Source organism: Haematobia irritans, chromosome 2 (genome assembly GCF_050003625.1).
Source record: "Haematobia irritans isolate KBUSLIRL chromosome 2, ASM5000362v1, whole genome shotgun sequence".
Lineage (NCBI taxonomy): Eukaryota > Metazoa > Arthropoda > Insecta > Diptera > Muscidae > Haematobia > Haematobia irritans.
Genome location: NC_134398.1, coordinates 80,055,061 through 80,064,899, shown reverse-complemented (window position 1 = coordinate 80,064,899; position 9,839 = coordinate 80,055,061).

The window sequence follows — 9,839 nt, the reverse complement described above, 5'->3', positions numbered from 1 at the left end:
GCCAATTTCCATTCACGGGGAAAGACGGACTTCGTAAGAATGTTATTTATTAAACTGGTTATATATGGTAAGACTTTGGGGAGTATGATTTTCAAAAAAATCGGACTTATTTCATCAGTACCCACGGCGTTTGATTTGATTGAATATATGCTTTCCATTACTTCAGCACAGTTAACACAACGAAACGTGAATTCATTCTCGATTGGTACAGTGTGAATATTTGAGTACACATTGTGGGTAGTCGCAGGTACATCAATGCTTGTGAAGTATTTATTTAACTTATTCACATCGGTACTGTCAGAAGTCATCTTGGAAGGTCCAGTCCCAATTTCCCGAATTACCGTCCACTTAGATTTACTATCAAGCGCATTTTTGAACTTATGGCCATAGTATGAGAGTTTAGCATTATTTATGGCTCTAACAACTGCTTTACGAGCTAATTTGAATTGCTCACGAAGATTTGATGTCTTAAATCTTTTCCACCGGCGATATATTTGATCTCGTATTGATATGAGATGTTTAATGTAATTGTTGAACCAGGGTTGTGTTTTAGGATTGAATGTTTTAGTTTTTAATGGAACACATTTGTCAAATACTGAATATATGTTGCTTTGCAGAAATAATAGTTCATCATCAATGTTGTTGAAGGTATACATTAGATTCCAATCTATATCATCAAGGCAATGTACAGTGTAGTTAAGGTCAATATTTTTATAATCGCGGTAAGTAAATGTTGTAGCATCAGTTTTGATTTGCGCATCAAATGTAAGGAACAGAAGATCATGATTTGAAAAGCCTGGCGAACACAGCTGATCATAAAGTATAATTTTGGACTTGTTATCGATAAAGACAAGGTCGATAAGACTTGCACTTGTGCGAGTAAAATGTGTTGGTTTATCCGAGTTAAATGGAAGTAAACCCAATGTTTCCATAGAATCAGAGAGTTTCTTATCAACTAACAAGTTGCTATTAAAATCACCAATAATGACTATGTTATTGAAATTTAGTGCTAGATGTTCAGCAATTTCTTTCACTGGCCCAAAGTCGATGTTATTGTTTGGTCTATAAATGCAGCCCAGTAGAATATTTCCAGTATTTTGGAGAGAGAGCTCGGCAAAAAGGAATTCAATAGGGGACACTTGATCAGATCGTGACATAACAGTACATTTAATTCCATTTTTCAAATAAACTGCGACTCCACCACCGTTAGAACTACGATCAGCACGAAGAAGTTTATAGCCGGGAAGAGAATATATGTTGTCGCAGATGCAGGGCTGGAACCAGGTCTCCGATACACATATTATGTCCACTCCAGAATCAGAGAAAATGTAACGAAACTCGTCCATTTTATTATTGAGACTTTGTGCATTTATGTGCTCAATATGTAATCCATTGTTTTGTTTAATCATTATTTTGAGCATGCAATTAAGACAGTCTTTGGAACCAAATCCATTATTGTTGCTCAACATGGTCAATTAACATAAGCAATGCTAGCGAAGTTTTAACATTTTTTAGTAGAAAGACACGTGTTTGAACTAATAAGTATTGAATACATTTTAGAAAAATAGAAAAAACAATAAGAATTACGTAAGGAATAATATAACAATTTAAATATAAAATCTTAAGGATACTAAAGAAGGAACATTTTATTCGCAGTAGTGACTCATTGAATCCAGGATTATTCATTGTTATTCGTTGAGTAATTGTCCATGTAAGATGCGCTTGGTGTTTCAGTATTTTCACGAAAAAATGGTGATAGCTGGTCGATGTTCTCAATTAAAACAGGATGATCAGTTCTTTTTTGTTTTACATAGATAAGACCACGAAAAGAGTACGCCGATTCTAGGCATTTGCGTTTTTTCAATTTTAGGGCATACTGTAAAATTTTATAGTTTTTGGCAGTCAAATTCTCATTAATATGAATAATGTTTTGAGAATCAAAACCAATATGGCTTAAACGGAGAGGCGTTTTGTTATTTCTTTTGAAAAAAGCAATAGATTTCAGAATATTATTTTTTTCATAGGGTGACGATAAATTTACTAGTACCGTTGTATCTAGATTGTTCATGCGACTTTTAAGTCTGTATATTGATCGTACGGTAGGAACGTTCATATTTAAGCAGTAGCACATGTTCTGAAAAATCGCATTTAAGTTTTCACCATTATAGAAAGGAACACCATTTATTCGTAGTTCATTAGCAATTTTAGAGTTTTCTTGTTGATCAATTTTTTTATTAAGTTCTTGTATAGCAATGGTCACTTCATCAGGTTTATTTATTTGAGCAATTTGTGATTTTAAATCCAAAACTTCATTCTCAAGATTTATAATTTTGTCAGCTAGTGTTTCTAGTTTAGTAACACGTTCATTAAGAGTTAATATTTGATTTTGAAAGTCATTGAATTTCTTACCAATTACACTTATAAGGTGGGTTTCACTCTCTTTAATTGAGTTGGTGATTTTAGAGTCTATCTCATTTAACATTCATTACTTTTTTGGCGACGCTTTTTTTTTTGCTGGGATATGTATTCGTTTATTCTTTTTTCAAAAGCAAGAATCAAAACTAAAAATGAAACACTATCAAAAAGTTCTAATATAAAAATATCCAAACGCAATTCTAACGAACAAGCCATTAAATTAAAAAAAACTTGAATTTGGTGTACTACCAACATTTTAAAACAGAACACAAAAAATTATACCTTGACAGAGATTCATTCAAAGCATCAATTCAGGGTTTTCTTCTTATCAAATAACTTAATAAAGAACGTTGAAAACTGATGATTTTCAAAGCGAAAAAGAAACTTGGTACCCACATTAGGGCAGATTTGTTGAAATTTTGTCATCCTATTCCTCGTCAATGATGATTGCGCACATTTTCTGAACTGTAATAGGGTAAAGACACTGAATCCGATAATTCTCTATTGGAGCATTGTTAAAAAAGTGTGAATACATAATCGTTACTGTGGCTATGTAACAGCCCTTAGTGACTTCCATTTCCACTTCCCAACGTCTGCTGAGCCGTTGTTGCATGTAATCGTATTTAATGCTTCAGCTCACGCAGTCCACATTCAGTGGCAAATGTACACGACCCTTGACATTGACTTTGCGAAAAAAGGTAATGTGAATTACTGGCGAAAGTATGCAACCGCACATGGAAAGGGGAACAAATGAAATTGCACATCTGGGAAATAAGTTAACTTCAGAAGTCATAAAACTTTGGGAATTTCGATTCAAAACTCTATTTTAATTAAACGTAAGACGTAATTTTGTTCAGTAACAAAAACAATGCAAGTCACATTTTAATTTCGATTCAAAAGTGTGGGTACTCCCGCAGCTCTGAACCCTGTCTTTTAAATATCGCCGACAGATCAAGCAAATTCGCTTATCGAGAGTGAAACAATTCCCCTAGCATAAATCACATTTTTACTTCCCGCTGAGTTTGGAACTACCTACCCCTTGTACAATGATGATTTTCAAAATTGGGACAACAGCAGCAGCAACAGAGTGGGCAAAGCAAATAGATTTCAATTTAAAAAATAAATAATGCCAAAATTTAATAAATAAAAAACTGTCAAAACGTTTTACCAAAAGATATAATTGCGAGAAAATATGAAAAACCGCGTGGGTTAGGTCGACATGCGTGTGACACTTCAAATTTTCTAACATGAGAAACAAGCAATTAAGAGCCTGAGTGTCGCCCGAGTCTTGCACACAAGGGGTCATGGGTTCAATGCCAGTTTCGACCCAACACAAAAAAAAGTCTGTTGTTAAACTGATGCTAAAATTTACTTATGCTTACTGCAATAACTTATTTAGTTTTAGTTTATTTAAAAATAATCTATATTCACTCACACACAAATGCATTTTTGTGTGGTCGAGTGCCTTTTTGTATGGGTGAGTGGCTAATAACAATTTATATGATTTGGTTATACAGTAGTTTTCGCTTATAGTCCATCGCACATATAGGAGATTTTCACATATAGTTCAAAAATTATTCTTCTAGTGTCATTATGACATAAATTTCACACATATAGTTTGCTGAATAATCCATTTCACATATATGCCAATTGTGCATATATTCCGTTTTTTATTATGCTGATCAAAAGAAATCGATATAAAATATTTAAGATATAGTCCACAATAATATAAAATTTTGGCAACATCATGAAAAATGCGCCAGATTGGCAGTATTGGTACATATTAAGAAAATAGGGAAATCCCATCTTTTTTACCTCAAACTACATTAACAAAAGTGCGTTCTGAGTACACAAAATAAATTGTCTTTTTCTTATTTTCTGTTTATCTCATATTCCTGGAAATGTGCGAAAACAGTTATATACCAAAGTGGCATATAAATGAATTTGCTTAACTGTCGAATTTCACTTATAGTCCAAAAAGTTGTGCAACTATTGATGTGGACTATAAGCGAAAACTACTGTATTTCGCTATTTTTGAGTGTAGGTATAAATAAGTTATCGTAAATGTTGGAGTAACTTGATCTAAGTAGTAACGAATTTCATGATAAACTAAGTAAACTCTTTTAACATGTAGGGCTGAGATCTGCGAAGTACACTCCATAAACGCTGTCATTCCACCAAAACCCAAGGATTTTAAACCTATCATTAAATGGATGGCACCATGCGGAGTAAGTTGTGCCCTTGGGAAGTTTTATGTGTATTTTTTTTTATTCCACAACTCTCCACTCTTGTTGAGCTTCCCCATCAACGTAATGTCTGTATACGTGTCAATTTATAGCCTAACAAAGATTACAATTTGCCATAAAACTGAGGCAAAAACTGAATTAAAAACTGACAAAGTCAACAAGACTTCCTCCTCCCAACACTTTATCTGGAAAACTTCAACGAGGGTAAAAAAACCCACCCTTCTACTAAGACGCAGTTGTAGTAGCAGACAAAAACCAGTTGGCAGGCACTCACATCGATGACGACGTTCCCGGCAATAAAATTGCTCAGCAGGTTACAACCGCAGAGATCACTCCGGAATTTCGAGTGTGTTGTTGCAGTGGTCCCCCGCATAAAGGACAAGCCGGGTTTCGGTGAATGTCTGAACATCATATCTTAATTGAAGTTCGTTGCAAATGATTTCCTGCTCTTTTACTTTTAATTTCAATTTTCAGTCATAAATAACGAAATTTAGTATCAACCCCTGGATGAAAACGCTACGTTCCTATCATCCTCTATTCACTTTGGAAGAATATCTATTTTGTAAGTGAAGTGGAATTGAAAGTATGTACTTTCCAAGCTTCAGATATGAAAAATAACATTTTGCAATGGCAAAAAACGCTTTCTATTTGTGTTTCTATTATGATGAGGAGTTTATTTTTTCAATATTTTATGCAATTTTCCAACCTTATGCTATTGAAAGTGAAACATATTCTCAGCATACTGGGGTGGTTATGAAATTGACTAATGCCTGAAATTGAAAGTTTGTGATACTTCTTTTATTTGATTCCATATAAGAACATAGATGTGTGTTGTAAACAATTTAATCTTACACTCAAAAAGTACTGTCGTGGGGCCAAAGATTTCATGACCTTAAATTTCGAGTGCGAATTTTGCTTAGCATAGAAGATGCATTTCTCTGACATAAGGCTTTTTTCCTTGTCCAAAAGTCGGTACGCTTTTCAATGAAGTCGTCTTGTCTTTATAGGTAAGTCATTCAACTTAAAATTGGATGTCATGATATGAAATAAAATTCGTTTTACTAAGGTCAACTTGGCTTTAATACTTCTGAAAAATCTTCAAAATTAATGAAATCGTCTTTAAATTTATTGACTTTTTGAATCTTTTAATTTATTGAATTTTTATTTAAATTTATTGACTTTTTGAATCTTTTGAACACTTTATTTAACCTTTTCGACCCCGAATTTTTATAGGTATCGCTTCTTTTACTTTTAATCATGTTGACGTTATTTAAGAAGCGTCTAGCCACGCCCATTCGTTTAGGCGGTAGAGAATGTTGCCTGTGGGCAACTTTGGGCAATTGTGACTACAAAATAGTTTGTTTTGTTATGATAGACATATTACGTTTAATTAGATTTCTTTCAAAGTTTTTTGTTATTTTATAGTAAATATATACTTAGATGCGCGCGTGAGTGGAATTTCACTAACGCTCAAATACATTCAAGAAGAAATATTTGTACTCACACATGTCATGTGGGTAGGAATTCACGCTCACGCCAATTCACGAAATCAAAAGTCATACTCGCGCACGATTTACGACAATTTTCGTAGTTCACGACAAATCTCGTGATTCACGAATATTTTCGGAACACGAAAATTTTCGTGGCTCAATAAAATTCTCGAAATCTTAAGCGTGATTAAATAAGTAAAGGTAATTAAAACCGATGAGCTTGAATTTAATCGTGAACCTCAATTTGTTCGTGATTGTGACTTTTTGTGTCTCTGTTTTACCGTGAGTTTGAATTTTATCGAGAACGTAAATTTTATCTCGAGAGTGAGTTAGATCGTGAAAGTGAATTTTTATCGAGAGCGTGATTTCGGAGAAATTTTACTCACTCACAATCACCAACACAATTTGATTTTTACGATTCCTTCCAAATTCCCCCATGCACTGCAGATATGCTTTCCACATCATCGCTGCATTTCTCTGGGACATCCCAATCGAAGTTCAATATTTGTTCAAAATCGTTGTTTTTCAAACCTTTTTTCTCTAGGTCTTATGTCCAAAAATATGTGATTTTACTACCACTACTACTACCCACAGGCAATTTTTCAATTTTAAAAATGTCTCATCTGTTGTTCATCTGCAATTCTAAGATTTGACTTCCAGAAATATTTTATTTGACATATACTACACGCAGAGAAGAAACATGATTGTTACAATCATATTCGAAGACCAAATTATTATAATATATTATGAAAAAACTTTTTTCGTCGTCGAAAAAAGGACACCATTTGAGAAAAGAAAACACAAAATTGACTTTATTTATTTTTATTTATTTATCAACTAATTCATTGTTTATTTGTATTTATAATGTTGTGCAAACAAATATCACATATATTTATACACTCTATTTCAATAATAAGCAATCATTCCATATTTGCGTCGTGCAAATGAACAAACGCATGTAACTACAAATAAAAATAAATTGTACCATATATCATAATGCAGAACAAAAAACAGGTAAATTTTTTCAATTACACTTTCCTTTTTTGTGTTCACATAAAACCACGTGCCACCTCTGAATAAATAAATTAACACAAAACACAGTAATTCCGTATTCTGCGTCCATTCCAAGAAACAATCAACACACGACTGACGCGCAAAATGAAAATCGTGTGTACCTGCTCAAAACTTTTATAAAATTCTTTTCGTTGCAAAAAAATTAAATGGTCACGAAAAAAATGTAAATGGTCTTTATGGCCATGTAATGGTTATAGATATGTTTATACGTAACCTATAAAAATACTTTTTTCTCTGCAAAAAAGTAAAAAAAAGAATAACCATGTACATAATTTTCCCGACCATGTAATGGTCTCAAATTCTATCATTTAAATAATAGAGCGTGGTTGCGGCATTTGAGAACCATTTAAATGCTTAAATGCCAACATATATTTTTCTCCACAAAATTATTTTTACAAAGACAAAATACATGGTTTTCGCCACAATTACCTACTCTAGATAAGCATCAAATGGATGCGGTAACAGATTTAATAAAAACTTTCAACATTTTAGCTGTAATTTTTGAAAAAAGTTTATTTTTACCTTACGTGCGTCCCATGACTAAACTAAAATTGTTTAGTATACTAAACTTTTGGTTATACTAACCATTTGTTGATTCCCATTCTGTATGTCTCAATATACTGGTGGTTAGCTCAACAGTTTTATGATATAAAAAACTAAATTGATCGGCATTGGTTATTGTAACCAATTGAATAGTTCCTATTTGATTTTGTGAGCAACAGTTGTGTTGGATATAATTAAAACATTGTTCTTGTAACAAAAAATAGGTTAGTGTTATGATCTCTTTATTGTAATGATCGAATTGCAACCAACTATTTCTCTGGGTGTAATGAAACTAAATACATTTTGAAAATGACAAATTTATTTTGTATTTTTATGTTAGCCTGATATTAATGTAGGCTGGTTTTTCGTCCAAATTAATTACTTTACATATTATTACAATTTTAATAACATGTATGAAGACAAAGGAGTTGGTATTATTTTGTTTAATTAATTGAATTTATTTTAATTGTTTAATGATATATTTTAATATTTAAAACTGTAATTTTTAATTTCCTTTCCGATATATTTTCCTAAAATAGTATTCTATTCCCAGCAAAAACTGGGTAAGCACTAGTGATTCTTTCAGTAATACCGGTAATCAAAAAGTTACAATTTGCAGTATTACCTGGGATTTAAAAATAATAACTTACCTGTGTGTGCAAAAAGTGATTCTTTCGATTAATACCGGTAATCAAAATCATATCTTGAGGTCCGTTTTCGGCTCTACAGTGGGCACCGTTAATAGTAGCGAAAAGTAATGCAAAATTATATTTCAGGAAAAATATTAATTGATAATGCCAATAAAATATACCCTTGTTTCCTAAAGTTGTATATTACACAATTTATATTACAAAATAACATCATTGAATAGATCCATGCCGTGGAGCATGGTATAGTGTGTTGGATTACAAAACAACAGGGATGAGTTCGCACTTTTTGAGTATATTTATGGTAAAGCTATCATTTTTAGTGAGCTGGTATGCTTGCGAAGAAGTACTTATTTTTCGACTGTTGGTATGCTTGTATCGAAGTACTTTCCTCCAATGACATGCACGTCTAAAAGTATTACTGCTGATATATGTACTAAGAAGTTGTTACCAATTTGGCGCAGGCATACTTGTACTCATACCTGGTAATAGGAGTTTTTAAAAAGAATAATTGGTTAAGAAAATACGCATTTAATTTTGTGTTTTTTTCGGATATATATTCGTTGTTAAATGTAATTGAAATAGCTTAAAACCATACATTACTACAAGTGTAGCTTAACGAAGTTCGTGGAAGAAATAAAAAAATGTGGAAATTTTTTGATAAACAACTGAAACTTCTCAAAATATTTTATAATAATTGGTAAGTAAAAATAAAACACGAAATGAAAACTTTAAGGAAGTCACTAAACTCAAATCGCTTTGCAGACAACTAAAATCTTTGGTGCTTTGGATGCTGCATTCTTGGAAACAGTAAGAGGCTGACCGATGAAACATGATAGTGGATTATCGAAAAGAGAAAGTTTACATAAATCAAAGTGCAACCAATTAAACATGGTATTTATGCTTTCCTTTATCAACAAGTACTGGATGATAATTCGTATCACATAGATATTTATATTGCATCATCGGTTTAATTTGCTATTTTGTGAATTCATATTGCTGGACATTTATTCTAACTCTCTGGCCAACTCTCCTTGCAAATTGCCCGAATTTTAATGAATTTTATAACAATTTTGTGGCACCAACATTCTTGAGGATATCGAACGAAGTACGTGATCAGTTGGAAGAAATACAAAAATATGAAATATTTTTTACAATAGACTGAAATTAATCCAAAAAGTTAACTACAATTGGTAAAGGTGGGTATTAAGTTCGAGTTTAGCCGCTAAAGTGAAAAATTATACATATTTGTTTCAAATTTAATTATAACTTGATGGGGAATAACCAAAAGAAAATTGTCACAAAGTTTGTATTCCTTAAAATGGATTATTAAAGAAAAAATTACGATTTTAGCGGCTAAACTCGAACTTAATACCCATCTTAACCCAAAATAAAATGTGAAATGAAAACGTAATGGAAATCAC